General features: G+C 37.2%; 1 protein-coding gene and 1 pseudogene across 1 annotated transcript in view; one reads left to right on the top strand and one right to left on the bottom strand.

Annotated features, from left to right (window-relative positions):
* Positions 1-20,396, top strand: part of LOC107650151 (olfactory receptor 9A4-like) — a 63,785-nt gene that overhangs the window by 13,684 nt on the left and 29,705 nt on the right. The gene's annotated exons all lie outside the window — the stretch shown is intronic.
* On the bottom strand, positions 12,499-13,427 carry LOC100011464 (olfactory receptor 6V1-like; annotated as a pseudogene).

Here is a 20,396-nt window from a genome sequence, read left to right as displayed (position 1 = left end):
ACAATACCAACAATAATAGTTGACCAAAACAGTGATGAAGAACAAGAACCATATGACTACATCAAACTCTTTGATAAAGTTCACAAAGATCAGGATGAGTGGGGAACAAATTGGCATAATGAACAGTTAAATTCAGAACAAACAAGCTTTTCTGACTATGATTTAGATGATGAAGCAATTATAAACATAGGAAACTTTGTCAGTAGAGGAAATATTTTATATTGCTGGAGTCAATAGTTATGAAGAATTTTAAAAGAAATTTGACTGGGGGGGGGGGAGAATGACAGTGAATTAGAAGAAATATAACAGAGAATAAACTGAAGAAGAGATAGACAATAACACATCTACTTTCTCTAACCTTCAACATGTGAATCTTGAAATTTCTCAGACTTATGAATGTTAAAAGATTCTCAGACTCTACCTTAGAACATTTGGTTAAGACCATTCCCCATTTTAAACAATGAAGCTACTTAGATCTAAAATGTGAGAACTCTACTTAGATCAGAAATGGGAAGACCTCTACTCCACCTGTACTTAAGACTGCTTTAGGGAAGAAAACTCCTTGCAGAACAATGAAAAGTACTTAAACCCATACTTAAGCCATGCCTATTTTTAAAATTATTACAAAGGGGTGCTAAGTACCTATAAAGGTCAGGCAACTTGTGAACTTAAAAGGAGCAAAGAGGAAAAAAACTTACACAGAGATTCTAACCTACTCAGGTGTGGATTACTAAAAGGATTAATCTACTCAGGTGTGAATTCAGAATGGGCTGTCCTTTGGAAAACGTCTACTGTGATTGGTAGATGGAAGAACTTAGGGGAGGTAACATAGGAGAAAACCCGCTATATAAGAAAAAGGACAGACTATTGAGAGATGTCTGGCTCTTGAGAGACAATCTCTAAGGAGGTCTTTCAAGGGAGGCTGACTCTGGCTGGAACTCCCTCTGGGGAGACTCTGTCCCCCTGAATCCTTGCTTGAACAGATCTTATGGTGAGTGATTAGGACTGACTGATCTTTTTTCTTTTTTTTTTTAGGGCGTAGGCCTGGGTTGGCCAGGGCTGCCTGAGCCGGCCTATTCTTTTCTCATTTATTTCCTTTTACCTCTCTTTCTCTCTCTTTAATTCCTCATTGTATTATTAATTAAAATTCTCTATAAAAACCCAGTTTACTTGGGTATATTCAAAATTGGGAATATTTCCCTGGCGACCACATTATATTTGATTTAAAACAAGACACTGTAGTGAAAACATATTTTCTGCGGTCACAATTTACTCACCTACTCTTATATCTACTACAATTTATATCTTCCACTATTTTAATCACTACAGTTTATAGCCTTCAACCATTTTAACTATTATAGTTTATGGCTCCCACTCTTTTAAATGCCACAAACATTCATAACATAACAAATACCATTTATTGAGAAGATTTAGGACAAGAATTAGTTTGAGTTCCATAGGGTAACATACGACATGAAACCTTATGAGAACTCAGACTAATACTAGGTATAAGATCTGATATATGAACCAAGAAGAAATTTTAATCAAATTAAGAAAACCCCAAAGCTCATAATGACAAAACCCTAGCTACATAACTAAGACAAGTCCAAAGACCTTAGTAAATGAAGATGGGAAACATCTAAGATGCTATTGGAGCACCTTACCCAAATAGGATGAAACCATTATTCTGATTTCAAAGGCATATAAAACCAAATTACAGAAGAGAACTGAAACAGGTTACCCATATCTCTCATCCTAAACCCTAAAAATCCAATCTCTACAGGGGGAGTAAAAGAGGGAGGGTATACCATGGAGATATTGACTAATATTTTCAGGCATTTCACAAGAAACAGCATTATGCCCATAATATTGAGAGTAATATAGAAGATTTAAAGAAACATTTACAAAGCCTAGATGGAATGGCCCTCTAGAAGTAGTTTTGACTACTCCTATTTCCATCAAAGTTTCCGGGAAAGATCAGTGGTATCGTGCCTCACATGTGAAACAACATTACACTCACAATATTGATAGCAATATAGAAGAATCTGAAGTAATGCCAAATGCCCTAACAACAACTGAAATTGTCCCTATTAATGAAAATAACAAGAATGAGAGTGACGAAGAAAAAAACAGAATAAAGGCACTGCATAAAAATAGGATAATTCTAGGTATCAAGAAAATAACTCCAGAGGCTTTGGGGTAAACATGGTGGCAGTCTAGACACAAGACTTGTCCTCTCCTCAGCACCCACCAATATAGAATACCTCAAAAGACCAAAAAAAAATTCATAAGAACAAAGGGACTCTACAGTAGGGCACAGCATTGAAGGTACATGGGATTTAGACATATCCACACTATAAGGGGGTGAAAAAGCTCCCACCAAAACCTTAAGCTGATCTACCCTCCCCCAGACTACCTAAGGAGCCAGAGTCAGAGCCAGCATGCACCAGAGTCAGTGAGTGAGGGGCACCTCTAGGTCCTTGGGAGCTGACTAAGACTACCAAAGACCTACCCCTGAGAGAAGCTACACCTGAAACCCCAGCAGCCTGAAGAGCACAGACCATGGGCACTCTCAGGAAAATAGCACAGAGAAGGGCAGCAAACAGCAGAAGCTGCAGACATTTGAGAGCTTGCCTCAGGCAAAATCCTTGCTCCTTAGCTCTATACACAGAGAGTCTGCTGATCTCACTCAGATTTCTGATGGAAAAGGGAAGGAAAACCCTCCACAGTGATGGCAAATTGTGCCCAGAAGCAACACCCTCTTTCCAAGAAAAAACAGGAAAAAGGGGTTGACCCTGGAAAATTTTCATGGAGGAAAAACCCAGGCTACAGAGGAAATACAGGAGGAAATTCAAATAAACCCAAAACCTTCCCAAAAAATGGAAATTGTCCACAAGTTCTTGAGGAATTTAAATTGGAACTTATAAAAAAAATGGAAACCTGGGAGGTTGAGTCAAGATGACCTCATAAAGGCAGCAAAAGTTCAGACCTCTGAAAACACTTCCTTACCAATTGCAAACTAAATGCTCCTATCAAACCTAACAACAAGACAGAGCCAAGGAACCCTCTTGCTGGACTCAATTCAAAAGATTGCCTCCCCGCAAAAGCCAGAATTCAGGAACACTTGGGTTTAAGGGGAAGGAAGAAGGAAGGTCACAGGACCCCTCCCCCACCTAGAGCACTAAGCCTCCAGTGGAAGCCGGAACCTCTGGGCAGGCAAAGGCGCTGGTCTGGAGGGAGTACCTTGTAGGCAGGACTGTGCCAGGCTCAGAACATTAAACACAAGTGGTGGGGAAGGAGCTGGAGAGGGACCACAGAGCAGGGAGCCTGGTCACAGCAGTGGAGACCCTCCATATTGCTTCAGCCTTCCAGGAGGCTTTGGCTTCAGGGAACATCCAGCCCAACCCACCTGGACTTAATTCCATCAAAAGTCTTTAGAGGTCATGGAAACTTAAGCTCCAACACCCCTCCCCCACAGACTGCTGGACTTTAAAATCAAAGCCTCCAGAGGACAGGGAAGCTAAAGCTCCAACACCCCTCCCACACACACTTCACTGAGAGATCTCCTGACAAAGTTCTAAGAGGGAAGACTGACAGAAAACCCCAAAAACAAAAACAAAAAATGAGAGGAGCAAGAGCACAGACAACTGCAAGGAGTAAAGAACAGGTAAATATGAGCAAACAACAGAAAAAGAAAAAAATAAATTACAATTGACAGCTTCTATACAGGCAATGAACAAAGAGTAAATGGAACAGAGAAGGAGGAGGGAACATCAAGCAATAAAACAGAAAATCCAGCGAATTGGATATAGGCTTTGGAAAAACTCAAAACACAATTAAGAGAGGCTGAAGACAATTGGGAAAAGAACTTAAAAACTAAGATAAGTCATCTGGAAACAGAAAATAGTGTCTTGAAAACCAAAATCAACCAGCTTGAAAATGAGACAAAGGAGATGAAAGATGAGGCAAAGAAGACGAAAGATGAGGCAAAGGAGATGAAAGATGAGGTAAAGAGAATGAAAGATGGCCTCCAAAGAAAATAAGACCAGAAGGAGGATGACCAAAAAGCCAGGGATGAAATCCAGTCTTTAAGAACCAGAATACAACAACTAGAATTAAGGGACTTCAAAAGGTAGCAGGACACTATAAAACAAAATCAAAAGAATGAAAAAAATTGAAGAAAATATGAAGTACCTCATTCACAAAATAGAAGATTTAGAAAATCATTCCAGGAAAGACAACTTAAGAATCATTGATCTACCAGAAGACCAGGATAAAAGAAAAGGCCTGGATGTCATACTACAGGAAATTATCCAAGAAAGCTGCCCTGATATTCTAGAACAAGAAGGGAAAGTGGAGATTGAAAGAATCCATAGATCACCTCCTGTACTTAATCCCCAACTGACAACACCCAGGAATATTATAGCCAAATTCAAGAACTATCAGATCAAAGGAAAAATATTACAAGTTGCCAAGAAGAAGTCATTCAGATACCATGGAACCACAGTGAGAATAACACAGGATCTTGCTACACTGAAAGATTGAAAGGCATGAAATATGATATTCTGGAAAGCAGGGGAATTATATCTACAACCAAGAATCAACTACCCAGCAAAACTATTTTCTTACAGGGGAAAGTATGGTCATTCAACAAAATAGAAGAATTCCAAGAATTTGTAAATAAAAGACCAGACCTGAACAGAAAATTTGATGCCCAAGAACAGAACTCAAGAGAATCATAAAAAGGTCATTTATAAAGAGGGAAAAAAGAAAAACAAAACAAAACAAACAAAAAAACAACCTTTTTTTAAAGAGACCCAATAAGTTAAAATGATATGTATCCCTATAAGAAAAGGGGTCATTAGTAACTCTTAAAAACTGTTATTATCACCTGGGCAGCTAGAAGAATTGCAGTTAGAGGGAACAGTGACACACTGTATTTGATGAAATGACAAGACATAAATATGTATATAGATATATGTATGCATAAATACATATACATGTTTGTGTATAGATGTATAATGAGCTAAAAAAGAGGTTAATACTAAAAGAAATGGGAAAAGAAAAGGGGGTAAATTTATATGTCACAAAGAAGCTCATGGCAGGAGGGGGGAGAACATCAATACACTGGAAGGGTAAAGAGGTTGGAGATAGGAAATACTCAACTCTTATGTGCATTGAAATTGACCCAAAGAGAGAACAATCCAATCCATTGGGGAAGAGAATAGATTTGCTCTCTATAGGGGAGTAGAAGGTAACAAATGGACTGGTGGGGAGGGAAGCAGTACAAGGGAGGGAGAGGGTGGGGGTGTAGTTTTAAAAAGACTGCAAAGAAAATAAGGGGGGAATAAGAAGGGAGTGGGGTAGAAAGGGAATTAAAATAAGGAACTAGAGGAACTGATTAAAAACAAACATTGGTGTAGAAGAAAATAGTGAAAGAAGAAAAGGCAGGACTAGGAGTAGAAATCAAAATGCTGGGAAATACACAACTGGTAATCATAACTCTGAATATGAATAGAATGAACTCATCCATAAAGCTCAAGTGAATAGCAGAGTGGATTAGAATCCAACACCTTACCATATGCTGTCTACAAGAAACACACATGAGGAAGGTAGATATGCATAGGGTGAAATTAAGAGGATAGACCCAAATCTATTGGGCATCAACTGATAAAAAGAAGGCAGGAGTTGCAATCATGATATCTGACAAAGGCGAAATAAAAATAGATCTAGTTAAAAGAGATAGGGAAGGTAATTACATCCTGAGGCAGTATAGATAATGAGGAAATATCAGTCTTACATGTATGCACCCAATGGCATAACATCCAAATTTCTAAAGGAGAAACTAGTGGAGCTCAAGGATGAAATTGATAGAAAAACTATACTAGTGAGAGACCTGAACCTTCCTCTACCAGGAATGCAAGGATGATTCAATATTAGGAAAACCATCCACATAATTGACTATATCAACAAGCAAACCAACAAAAATCACACGATTATCTCAATAGATGCAGAAAAACCATTGACAAAATACAACACTCATTCCTATTGAAAGCACTAGAAAGTATAGGAATAGAAGGGTCTTTCCTAAAAATAATAAAAAGTATTTATCTAAAACCATCAGCCAACATCATCTGCAATGGGGATAAACTAGATGCATTCCCAATAAGATCAGGAGTGAAATAAGAATGCCCATTATCACCGCTATTACTTAACATTGTACTAGAAACACTAGCAATAGCAATTAGAGAAGAAAAAGAAATTGAAGGCAATGAGGAGACCAAGCTATCACTCTTTGTGGATGATATAGATCTACTTAAAGAGTTCTAGAGAATCAACCAAAAAGCTAGTTGAAATAATCAACAACTTTAGCAAAGTTTCAGGATACAAAATAAACCCACATAAGTCATCAGCATTTCTATATATCTCCAAAACATCTCAGCAGCAAGAATTAGAAAGAGAAATTCCATTTAAAATCACCCCAGACAATATAAAATACTTAGGAAACTATCTGCTAAGACAAACACGGGAACTATATGAACACAACTACAAAATGCTTTCCACACAATTAAAACTAGATCTAAACAATTGGAAGAACATTAACTGCTCACATGTAGGGTGAGAAAACATAATAAAAATGACCATCCTACCCAAACTTATTTACTTATTTAGTGCCATACCCATTGAACTATCAACAAACTTTTTTACTGAATTAGAAAAGAACATAACAAAATTCATTTGGAAGAACATAAGATCAAGTATATCCAGGGAAATCATGAAAAAAATGTGAAGGAAGGTGGCCTTGCAGTCCTAGATCTCAAATTATACTATAAAGCAGTGGTCATCAAAACAATATGTTACTGGATAAGAGACAGAAAGGAAGATCAGTGGAATTGACTTTGGGTAAGTGGCCTCAGCAAGATAGTCTATGACATTCCCAAAGATCCCAGCTTTTGGGGAAAAAAATCCACTATTTGATAAAAACTGCTGGGAAAATTGAGAAACCTAGAATGGGTGAATGACTTGAATATAAAGACAGAAATTATAAGTAAATTATGTGAATACAGAATAGTATACATGTCAGACTTTTGGGAAAGGAAATATTTTAAAACCAAACAAGACTTAGAAAAAGTCACAAAATGTAAAATAAATAATTTTGATTACATCAAATTAAAAAGGTTTTGTTCAAACAAAACCAATGTAACAAAAATTGGAAGGGAAGTAACAAATTGGGAAACAATCTTCATAACTAAAACCTCTTACAAAGGTCTAATTACTCAAATTTACAAAGAGCTAAATCAATTGTACAAAAAATCAAGCCATTCTCCAGTTGATAAATGGGCAAGGGACATGAACAGGCAATTTGCAGTTAAAGAAATCAAAACTATTAATAAGCACATGAAAAAGTGTTCTAAATCTCTTATAATCAGAGAGATGCAAATCAAAACAACTCTGAGGTATCACCTCACACCTAGCAGATTGGCTAACAGGACAGCAAAGGAAAGTAATGAATGCTGGAGGGAATGTGGCCAAGTCCGGACATTAATGCATTGGGTGGTGGGGTTGTGAATTGATCCAACCATTCTGGAGGGCTATTTGGAACTATACCCAAAGGGCACTAAAATACTGTCTGCCCTTTGATCCAGCTGTAGCACTGCTGGGTTTGTACCCCAAAGAGATAATAAGGAAAAAGACATGTATAAGAATATTCATAGCTGTTCTCTTTGTGATAGCAAAACATTGGAAAATGAGGGGATGCCTTTCAACTGGGGAATGGCTAAACAAATTGTGGTATATGCTGGTGATGGAATACTAATGTGCTCAAACGAATAACAAAGTGGAGGAATTCCAAGTGAACTGGAACAACCTTCAGGAAGTGATGCAGAGGTAAAGGAGCAGAACCAAGAGAACATTGTACACAGAGACTGATACACAGTGGTACAATCGAATGTAATGGACTTCTCCATTAGTGGCAATGCAGTGATCATGAACAACCCAAAGGGATCTATGAGAAAGAACACTCTCCACATTCAGATGAAAAACTGTGCGAGTAGAAACACCGAAGAAAAACAACTGCTTGATTACATGGGTCGAGGGGATATGGCTGGGGATGTAGACACTAAAGGAACATGCTAGTGTGAACATCAACAGCATGGAAATAAGTTCTGATCAAGGACACATGTGATTCTCAGTGGAATTGTGCTTTGGCTATGGGAAGGGTGGGGGAGGAGAGGGAGGAATAGAATATGATTTTTGTAACCAAGGAATTATGTTAGAAATTGACCAAAATAAATTTAAAAAGAAAAAAAAAAGAAAATAACTCCAGATAACTATCAAATCTCTGCTAATAGAAAAAAAAATCCCTGCTATCATAAAATTGAATCTCTGCTAACATAGAACAAATCTATGCTTATATAGAATATGAATCTCTGCTAACACATAATTTCATGAAGAAGCTCTGTTTAGATCAACAATCAAGGTTAAATCAAGAGTAGAAGAAAGTTTCCATCTCCAGATCTCCAGATATTCAAATTACAAAAAAAATCCATATCAGATCTTAAAACCATAGGATACACTGCATACATCCACATACATGAACATTCACACCATAGAAGACTGACATGCATGCATGAAAGTTCCATACTTACATGCACAAGCACACATGAAGAAAATCAATCTTGCATGTGCATGATCCTGTATTTTAAAATCATCAAAGAACACAGGACTTCAATCAAAGTGAGATGACAGGCAAATATGAATGCTGTACAAAGGAAGCCACAGGACCTGTATATTTGCATTCAAGCAACATCAAGGACACCAAAAGAACTTTAAAATCAAAGATTGATGGTAATGGCTAATGTAAGATTATCATGCATGTTAATTTCACATATAGGGCAATGTATCCATATATACATCAAAGTCATAACATGAAGACGAGTCACAGATAGACTAAGTCTTATTTCCTATTGTAACAGTATGAAATCAGTCTGTATCTTTCTGAGCTTCCATTTACACGTGTATCCCCAGTCTTAAAGTCCATTGGTATGATACTCTCTCCTTATTGGTGGAGAATAATGTATGGACACCTTCACCAATAAGAAAAGAGTCTTATAACAATGGGGCTTTGGGATGCTGGAGTTACACATGAAATATTTCATTCTTTAAGGTCGCCTCCCAGTACACGAGAAGATTCAGCAATTTAACATCCAATGATCACATAGTTTATCACGTGTATAATACAATGGAAAAGAGAAATATGTTAAAAAGTTCCTTTATGGAAATATTCGCCCCCACAGCTTTCCTCTCCTAACCCTCTTCCTAGCTCCCTTCCAGATATCCAAGCATAGACAGAATTTGGGTTGGGGAAGTATAAAGAGGAGGCAAAAAGGTATTCATTTCAAGTTAATACAAAGGAGTGAATAGAGAAGTGTTTGCTCCTCATCCCACCTCTATAGACTGAAAAGGGAAAGTAGAAAAGAGTGTTTCTCTCAGTTAATTGTCAGTAAGCACATGACACTGATGGACTGTAGTTGCTTTGGGGTGATGATGGTTCCAACTATGACTCCAGTCCATACTGCCCAGGTCAGACAAACTTTTATGATGTCCTGCTTGAATCTCAGGGTCAGAATACTGTAATTTGACCTCAGAGGAAGTTCATATCATGCAGTCAGAAAATAAAATGATTGTGAAAGAAGCAGGAGAGAAAGGGAGAAAAGAAAGTAGAATCACAGGAAAAGAAAGGAAAAAAAAGGCAAGACAGAAGCATACAGACACCAGCCCTTTCCACTCTCCACCTGGCTTCCAATCACTGAGCATTCAAGGCAGGGCAGCTCCTGCTCTTTTCTCTCTTACTTAAAGAGTAGGTGTAGTCTCTGACTGTTGCCTCTCTTAGTCAGTAAACTCCAGTAACTCCCTATGATCTCCAAGATCAAAAGCAAAATTTGTCAGTCAAAGCTCTTTACAACTAATTCCCTTTCCCCTCTTCCCTCTTCCTTCACCTTGCTAGCAGTCAAGTACTCTTGGATCCAGTGACAATGATCTCTTTGCTCTGGACAGTTTCTCTGGCTGTCCTCCATGTTCTCTTTCTTCATCTCCACCTATTGACTATTATTTCAGATCCCATCTACAATCCTATCTTTTGCAGGAGGTTTTCCCAATCTGTCTTAATTCTAGTGCCTTTCCTCTTCTAATTATTTCCTTTTTTCCCTGTCTATAGCTTACTTGTACATAGTTGCTTGGCTGTTGCTTCTTCCATTAGAGAGTGAACTGCCTGAGGAAAGTAACTGCCTTTTGCCTTTAGTATCTCCAGTTTTTAGCATAGTGCCTGGCACCTGGAAGATACTTAATAAATTATTTATTGACTTGTGGTATCTCCCAATTTCTGCTTCAAATATCATCTTTTTAAGAAAATTTTCTGGACTTCAGGATATCCACAGAAATATAACAACAAGCCACAGAGACTTAATTTTATTTTTAGGAATTATAATTAACATTCAGGAAAAAATATTTTTACTGTTTTTGAAAAGGTAAGTTATTTGATTTTAAATATGAGAATTTTTAATATTCCCACTTATTAAGGAAATAAATTGAATTTAAGTTGATACAAAATTTCGATTGAATTAGTACATGGGGATGAAAAATGTTTTGAATAGGATTAAACACACTATACTCTAGGTGGATAGAGTATCAGGCTAGGAATTAGAAAACCCTTAACAAAAATTTATTTAATTCCTATGATTCATGTTGAATGGAGACAAAGATTGTGCTATTAATAATTCTGACAATGAGATAGCTGGTTTACCAATTCAAACTTTATCGAAGATTTAAGAAAAATCTTAACTTAATTTTCAAAGAATTTATTTTTCATTTGAAATAGAAGTTTTCAATAAAAGTTTTTAAAAATTAATAAAACATGTCCCACAAACCCCATTACATTTAAGCACATAAATATGGAAATGCAGCCCTAGGTTAATCACATTCATAAGAGAGAAGAGAAACTTGAAGGCGAGAACTGACCTTGTGGATGGATAGTATCTAGACATCTAAGCATGGTGCTTCAGCTTAATCTTTATTTAACAAGGGAATTTTCGGGTAGAACTAGGAAGAAAAACAAGTAGAACACAAAGAGGCAAAAAGGCTATTGTGGCCTGCTGTGAAAAGAGGCAATGTAGCTTTTTTAAAGGGTAGATCACCTACCCAGGACTGTTTACTAAGAAGCGGGTCTAAGAAGTGGCAGACCAGTGAAGATCCACTGCATATAGAACAATCCATTCTCAAGCCAAAAAGTCATATGAAAACACAGACAAAATACCTTTCTTTCCTTTCCCACTCCCACCACAAAACGAGGGTGACCATTTTGTTTTTACCCAAAATCATTCTCTTCCTCCTGGCCTTACTTCTGAGTAACCCTGCTAAGTAGTTTGAGGATGCTTTACGGGTTTTGGAAGATTTTGTGCAATTGTGTTCTTGTCTCCCTGTCTACTTTTTGTCTTAAGCTTTTAAACATGATAAAAATGTAGACCAATCAAAACATGAACTCTTTGGTGCAGTTTACTTGTTATACAGATTTAGAGATAATACAAGAGAAAGATAGGGGAATTCCTAATCCCAGAGAAAAGTGATGACCATGTTTAAAACTGAGTTTTTAGGTCTCAATGAAAAGGGCTGGCCCTAGTGGCTCGAACCATTTTGGCAAAGTGGAGGTAGCAATGATGGAGGGGACAGTTATGGATTTTTATAAGTATGGCAAAATCTAAGACCCAAATACTCTCAATGTAACAAAAGAAAACAAAGCAAATTCTAAAAACTGATGAAACACACAGAAAGCAGGAGTAGTTAAGGTGAGAAAAGGATATTTTTTCTACTGCAAAATAGAACTAGTGGTAAAAATAAAAACAATGCCTCTAGGAAGAGATGGTAGCTAAGTGTTAAAGAAACTCCATTCATATAAAAGGCAGGTGAGATTGAGTTCCCAGGGAATTCTCACACAGGTCTTTCTGGTCAGGATGCCATAGACAACTCTGTCAGCCTTGCTCATCAGAGCTCCCTGGGAATGGAATTATACAAGCATAGTTCTAACATTCATTCACAAATGGGACCTGCATGAATAGAAATATATACTCTCAAGATGGACAGTCTCCAAGACAAGATAAGACTCTGATTTCATATTCCTGAACATCACAATAACTGAGATGTAGATAGAATTATTGTTTATTGGCTGCCTCATTCTGCTCAACAAACAGAAGGCAAGATGGGTATCAAAGCCATGAGGTCCTGTAGGTGGGCACAGAGAGAGTTTGCCTGTGACAACAGGGAGATCTGGGACAAAGTGGTAACAGTGCTCATGAATGGTATAGATGGGGAGGAGAGAAGATACTATCTCATGGTACCAACATGACATTTGCTGACCTGCCTTCACATGAGGAGCCAAAGATTGTTACTTCATGTACCATTTTGTCCCTAATATTTTATGTTTCTAGATACATTCAATCCTTCCATTCATGCTAAATTCTTCAGGTTTTTGAACCTCTGTATCTGACCCCTAAGAACAGCCTTGACAGTCTCATTACGGAAAGTTAGGGCAAAGGAATTGAGGACAGGAGTCAGAATATTAGTGACTAAGACAAGAAATTTGTTTAACTCCATAGTGAGTCTTGCCAGGTTGAATGTAGACAAAGATTATGCTGCCAAAGCCAATGAATACCAGAGTGAGGTGAGAACTACAAGTAAGCCTTTTGGCAGCCACTTGCAGAAGGAATACTCAACACGTGTCACAATGTGACTAGAACACAAGGGTGACCAGGAAGGAGCTGAGGACAAAAGCCAATGACAATATGAAGTCCCAGAATTCTAGGAGGAATGTATCTGAGCAGGCTAGCTGTAGCAGGGGGGCATTGTCACAGAAGAAGTGGTTAATGATATTGTCATGGCAATAGGAGAGCTGTACCATGGAAAGAACAATGGGCACCATGGCCAGAAAGGGTACTTCCCAGGCTGTTCCTGAGAGAGAAACACACTGTACAATTCATAAGAGTGCTGTAGTGTAGTGGGTGGCAGATAGCCACAAAATGATCCAGAGCCATGTCTGCCAGGATGAGGGAGGTGGTAGAGCCAAAGGAGAATTAGAAATAGAATTGGACCATGCAGAAGGTAAAGGGAATTGTCTTAGTGGAGACAAGGAGGTCTAAAAGCATCTTGGGCACTGTAGTCCTGGTCACCAAGATGGATAATAGAGCAAAATGTCCCAGGAAAAAGTATATGGGAGTGTGTAAGTAGGCATCGGCTAGGACCATGTAATGATGAGAATATTTCCTAAAAAGAGCCAGAAGATAAAGCACCAGAAAGGGCCCATAAAGCAGGACCTGTAGCTTGCCAAATGTTGAGAATCCCAGTAGGATCAATTCATATAGATGGCTCAGATTTCCCATATTTTCTGTCCAACACAAGTTAGAAATATGTCTATTTGTGTTTGTATGCACATTTGCTTCTGTGTTGGTATGAAACTCCATTTTACCCATTATGCATTTAAATGAATAACGAAAGACCTTTGGGGGGGGGAGGAGTTGGAATGAAAAGAGAAATATAATCAAGTGACACACCAGAAAAGATAAATAAGATAGAAGGAAGAGGGAGAAAAAGAAATAAGATAGAAGGAAGAGAGGAAAAGAAATAAAGTAGATTCAAAGAGAAAGGAAAAGGCAAAGAGAAAGGAAAAGGCAAAGAGAAAATCATAGAGAGAGAATGGGAAAGAAATAGAAACATAGAAAGAGAGAGAAAAATACAAAGAGAGACAATTAAAAAGGAGAAGAGAGGTAAAAGAAAAAAATGAATCAGAAACTCCTCAAGAGGCCAATGCACATTATTATTTAGGTTTGGGGATTTCTTGTCATTGCTGTTGTGTAGCTAATGTACTGACTCCTTGGAAGCATATTTCTATTATGTGGCCCTCTTTTTGTCGAGAAAAATTCCTTCCTATTTCTTTTCAGTTGATTTCAAAGTTTACTAGTGTTGTTGAATTAAAAGCAGTCAAAATGTGAAATGAATACAGAAAACCTCTTTGGGTTAATAGGCAGAATAAAGAAAGGTCATTAGTCCAGCATTTTATCTGGATTATAAGGATTTTATCCAACTTGAATCCAATGGCTGACTTGGTATTTTTTCTCTTTGATCACTTCTGGAGGCATACATTCTAGTATAAAATTTTGAAGCTCAATGTAGTAATATAATTATCATTTTTCTTTATTATTTATCAACTTTTTTATGATGCTAATGATAACTTTTCCAACTTACTCCTTTCTTCCACCTCCATGCACTCCTTAATGCACAGTTAGAAATATACCTATTTGCGTTTGTATACACATTTGCTTCTATGGTAGTATGAAACTCCATTTTGCCCATTATCACATTTCATTTCACACTGTGAGGGTTTTTAAGCTTCTAGTCACAGCAGCTCTTAAGTACTAATATCCTGGAAGGTGCAGCAACATCTCTAATTCTTAAGGATCTAAGTCATTTAGAATCATAGAGAAGGGACCTAAGGACATTGCACAGATGTGCAAAATGACTAAGAGAGAGGTCCTTGAACATTGTGGATACTTAATAAATGTTTGCTAAATTCAATACTCAATCAAATTATAAAATGTTGAATGTCCTGCTGGCTTAACTATTTTCTGGGAATAACTGTCTTGGGTGAATGAAGCCTAAAGAAATCTGAGACTGAGTTATCTAACTCGTAAATTCTGTCTTTCTACTACCCTCCCAAACCTATTCTTCATCCTAACTAGGACCTCTGTCCCTTCACTTTTAATCTGAATTCATGCTTCACATTTTTCCATCTTGACCCTATAGTTGAATTTATATTATCATCTACCCCTTAAATCCTTAGCTTTCTGATCCTATGCCATTAGTTAGATCTGGTCAATTCCCAATCCTGGATTATAGAGGAAGAAAGTCATCTAACCATCACCAAATGGATCCTACACTCTTGTTTTTCTAATGTTTCAGCAAAGGACCTAACTTTGTACTTTGAGAAGATAGAGGTTTTCATTTCAGTCTTCCATTTCCTAATGCCATCACTTTTTATCTCTTTGTTTTTACTGCCAGTCTTGAAGAAATAACTACTTTTGCTCTTGGCATCCACTTACTCACTCAATTATCAACTCCTTTCAGCCTGGATACTTGATCTCATGATTCAATTGTAACTTCTCTCTCCAAAATTCTAATGATCTCTTAATTGCTAAATGTGACCTTCTTTTCTCAGTCCTCATCTTTCTTCACATTTCTTCAACATTTGATATGAATGAATACCCTTTCCTACTGCATACTATCTTCTTTCTGGGTCTTCAAGACACTGCCTTTTCTTAACTCTTGTTCTGGGTAGTTAAGTTGTAGAGTGGATAGAGTGCTGGATTTGGAATTAGGAAGACTAAATTCAAATCCAACTTGGACATTTACTAAATGTCTGATATTGAGTAAGACGTTTAAGTTTTTCTGTCTCACTTTCCTCACCTGCAAAATAGGAGAACTAATAGCACCCACTTCCCGGAGTTATTTTGAGGATAAAATTAGAAAATACTCATAAAGCACTTTAAAAACCTTAAAATGTTAAATAAATGCTAGTTACTATCATCTATCCATCAACTTTAAATTTTTTTGATGGAACATCATCTATAATTTACCCTCAATCAATTGTGCCTATACCTAAAGGCTCTCTAATGCATATTTCTTTTTTTTTTTCTCTTTAGACCTTCTCAGTGATCTCATTCTCTCATTGGATCAATTACTAACTTTTCAGGTAGCTCTAACATCTGGCCCTAGTCTTTCCCTAAAGTCTGTTTGTTCATTAGCACATCTCTACAGGACATTTCTAACTGAATTCTTATAGGCATTGAACTCAACATATGCAAAACAGGGATCATTATATTTTCTCCCAAATTCACTTACCTTGCTGATTTCTCAATATCTATACAAAATATGATCAATGTAAAAAGGAAGAGGTACACCAAAATAAAACAAATCAAAAGACCAGAATGACCCACATCCTTATAGTGAACTCTGCTAAAAGCTTCATTGTCCCTCACGTGTCCAAGGATTGACCACAGGCAAGAGCAACATCCATCTAGGTATAGAAGGAAGGAGTGTGAAATTGTAGGAGGTTAGACAGAAAGGGATCCTATTGAGACAATTGATGTTTATCTTTGGATTCTGGCTTTACTTCTGCCTTTGTTTACTGCTTTATTCTTTTTTCCCTGGATCTCTGCTTTTTTCTGCTTGATTCATTTTCTCTTGTTTGTGTTGGGAAATCTCTGATTATTTAGTACTGATTATCAGGGATCTGGATTAGCTGGAAATATATTCCCTTACTTAGCATCTTTTCTATGGAATGGGAGATGGGATCAAGGAATTCCTTGGGGTCTTTGGGACAGTTATTTGCCATCACTTGTACTAACTACACAGTCATTTGTCTTGGAGATTTCTAGAAGAAGGAAGAACAAGGTAGAAACATTTAGAGGAATTCACTATGATTTTAGCCAGCACTAGGTAGAGGGCAGGTCATTCTTAGCATTGCTTTTAGTCTCATCCAATAGAGAAGAGCCCAATACAGACTGACCTCCCAGCTAAAATCAATAGAGAGTGGGGGCAGATGGGTGGCTCAATGGATTGAGAACCAGGCCCAGAGATGGGAGGTCCTGGGTTCAAATCTGACTCCAGAAACTCCCTAGCTGTGTGACCTTGGGCAAGTCACTTAACCTCCACTGCCTAGCCCTTATCACTCTTCTGCCTTGGAACCAATACCCAATATTGATTCCAAGACAGAAGGTGAGGTTTTTAAAAAAATCAATAGAGAGTGCTTAGAAACAGCATTCATCTCTACAAAGTTTAGAGATACATGATGGTGGATCATGTTTAAGGGGCATGTTAGTGAGAAAGAATCCTACAACTCTTTAGGATTCTAGGTGGCTGTTTCTGTATTCAGGACACTTTGAATCATTTTTGCCCCACAATAAAGCCAGATTTGTGTACCTCAGGAACTGCATGTTTGTATGTGTATGTATGTGTGGAGTGTTTGTGTGCATAAGAATTTTCATACTGTGTCAACAATGTGACTGAGAAGAGGAGAGTAAAAGAAGCAAGCTGAGAAGCTGGACAGTAACCACAGATGAACTGAAACTCCTCCCCTTTGCCCTACTCAAGAACCTCTGTGCAGGACAGAAGAGAGGCAGGGACTGAGCAATATGGGTTAAGTGACTTGCCTAAGGCCACACAGCTTGGAATTATCTGAGGTCAGATTTGAACCCAGTTCCTCCTGACTCCTGTCCTGATGCTCTATCCACTAAGCTACTTAGCCCTATATAACCTCTTTTCTATCCTTATCCCCCTAAAATACTCTGCTTCTCATTACTTCATGTTTTTATACCAGATAATTAATTCTCAGATGATTTCTGACACATCCTCTCACTTCTACTTTTCTTTCCAGATCTCTAACTTCTCCTTCCCTCTCCTTCCTTGGTTACTGTCTTTTCTCTGACAATTTAAGGTGAGGTTTTCCCAGATTCTGTCATCAGTTTTATTCTCTTCCCTCTCTATAGCCTCTCTATAGCCTTTGGAATGCCTTTGACTTCAGAAAAGTCTCAGTCTTTATTTCCAGCTCTGATGTCTCCCCTAAACTCCAGACATATTGTTCTAATTTTCCATGGGGTAATTCTATCTGGATGTCTTTAAAATCATTGCATACATAACTGTTTTTAACCTTCCTTCCAAACTTTCTCTTTTTTTAGAATATGCTATTTCTTTCAGTAATATCACTATTTACCTAGTCTTCATATTCTTGGTATCATCTTTGAAAATCCCCTACTTCTCATCTCTAATCAGATACCAATTAGATTATTTAATCCTATCGTGTCCTATGCTATCCCATCTATACTGTCTTATTCCATCCCATCCTATCATATCCTATCCTATCTTATTATGGAGTAGCTAAAGTCTAGGCTATGAAATCCTCTGGTGAAGGGTCTCATTCCCATAGAAGAGATGATGAAACTTTCTTACTTTCGGTAGAGAGGTTGGATACTATTGATACAGAATTCTCTAGATATTATTAGACATAGTGGCTATGTTTGCCAGTTTTGTTTACCTGTTTTTCTTTGATATAAAAGAGTGTTAAGGGGTGAGATTATGAATATTGGCATATAATGATCATGTAAGCTGAAAAAGAGATCAATATTTTTTTAATTACTCCAAGGATGTACCTGATATAGACACCTCTCTGAACATGAGCTTTATGACAGCACTGGTTAAGAAGTACTGGTTCCTGTTTCTCCATTGTTGCATAGTGGCAAGAGTTCTATATTCAGGAGATTTAATTTTAATACCCCATTTCTAATTAATTTAATAACTCTACATTAATTTTCTTGCTTGGACTTCTGTTTCCTTGATTATAAAATGAGGCAGTAAGACACAGTGATTGATAATTATCATTCCATATATAAGTGAACTCAGCCAATATTAGTAGAGTGTGAATACACCGGGCCATCTCTGCCTGAGACCATGATGATGTAGGCAAAACTGCAAAATTTGTTATCATATGAAGCCAGTTCTTTTTCCTTGCCATCAAAAGATACCTTATCTTTTCTATTCATTATAGCTTTAGGAGATTATGTGGGTGAGTAAGATATGAGATAAAGTAGACAGAAAAGAGATGGACAGGGCTAGGTCTCATGAAAAGCAAAAGACAGACAAATGATAATGGGGAGAGATAATGCAACTTGCAAAGTAACTCAAGTAAAGAGGTAGAGAAATAAATATATTTTTTTCTAGCTTCCTGTTGGATCATGTAAGATTATGACTGGAATGTAAAAGTAACACCTGGATAGTCAATGACACTTAAAAACTAAGGAAATTTGGGAGCCTCTTGGTCCTCAGGGCAAAATGAGATGGTTCTGATAAGCGATGAGGAAGAGAATTACCTCTGAGCTTCTTTGGAAGCAGAGAAAAAAAATATATATCTATATCACACTTTTTGAGGATGATACAAGAAGAGTAAGAGAGGAGAAAATGACTACTCTTGAGTAAACATACATATGCATTCAAACTGCAAAGTCTATATCGATTACTGTCACCTCTTACTTTTGAATGACAAAGGTGTCTGATAATTTGTGTTTGTACTATATCTCTCTATTTTAGTCTGGTTTTGCAAATTTTTGTTGTTTTTCTTTGAATCAAGGTTAATGGTTCACCCTCATATGTTTCCTTTGTGGGGAGATCACGCCTCTTTCTATCTGGTAACAAATCATTCTTTTATTCATTCTCATCTTTGATTCTTAGGCAATAAAGAGGTATAGTTTTATATCTAAATTACTACAAGTGCAGCATCTCTCATTTAATCAATTAGATTTTTGCCTATGCAATTTATAAAAAGTAATTCATTAAATAACCCGGAGAAACTTTTTCCCCACAAAAGCTTTGATTTGTATGGCTACACAAACCTTCATCTACTAGACTTAAGTAAAAAAGTCAAGGTTATTGACTATACAATTTATAAGTAATGTAACAAATTGGAAGTGGTGGCCCAGGCCAGAAAAAAATGAATTAGGCAAAAACTTTTATGCCATTCAGTGTTGGAATAAAGCTAGTGACTGTCCACTAAACTTCCAACCTTCATGATATTGGGACACTCAGTCTCAAACAAAACAAAACCAAAAAACAATGTTATTTACATTATATCAGGAGTGAGAAATACTTGTGTTTGCCTGTCATCTAATGGTAGGGCTGAGATCTCAAAATAGCAGCTCAAAAAGTATTGTCTAGCTCTAATCAAAATAAGGCATCTCCTGAAAGCTTCCTTCATAATAATCCGTGAGTTGTTCATTATTTTGCTGACCAAAGAAGCTCCTATAATATCATGACCAAATGACCTAGACTCTTTTTTACTTAGATTCCTGTAAATCACCAAGTTATTGTCAATATTCCTCAGCTGCTTGGATTTTTGTAATGCCTTAGAAATATTTTGGTTAAAGTCTTTTTATAAACAATTTTCTGTGAGAAAGTTACACCCCTAAGAATGATGTAATGCTTTTTCTCTGCTTTCTATAAAACCTTTTCTCTTTGTCATAATAAATGAAGATCATAGCCATCAGTCATGGTGCTGTGTTTCTTCTACTTGGTCCTTTTCAAACATGCTGGCCTTCATCTTTCTTGTCCTTCTTCTTGACTCATTCTTTCTCTTTAAGGGATGGTCTCTTTAGTCAACTGACTCTCTTTCTCTCCTCTGCTGTAATGGCCCTCAGATTTAGTCATTCACCACCTCTCACCCTAACACATATACTCAAGTAAACATGTAATAAATCACATGTTTTCATCTGTATTCCTACTCCAACAGTTCTTTCTCAGGAGGTGGA

This window comes from Monodelphis domestica, chromosome 5 (assembly GCF_027887165.1).
Source record: "Monodelphis domestica isolate mMonDom1 chromosome 5, mMonDom1.pri, whole genome shotgun sequence".
Classification (NCBI taxonomy): domain Eukaryota; kingdom Metazoa; phylum Chordata; class Mammalia; order Didelphimorphia; family Didelphidae; genus Monodelphis; species Monodelphis domestica.
The sequence above is the reverse complement of the archived record's forward strand: the minus strand, read 5'-3'. Positions and strand labels throughout refer to the sequence as shown.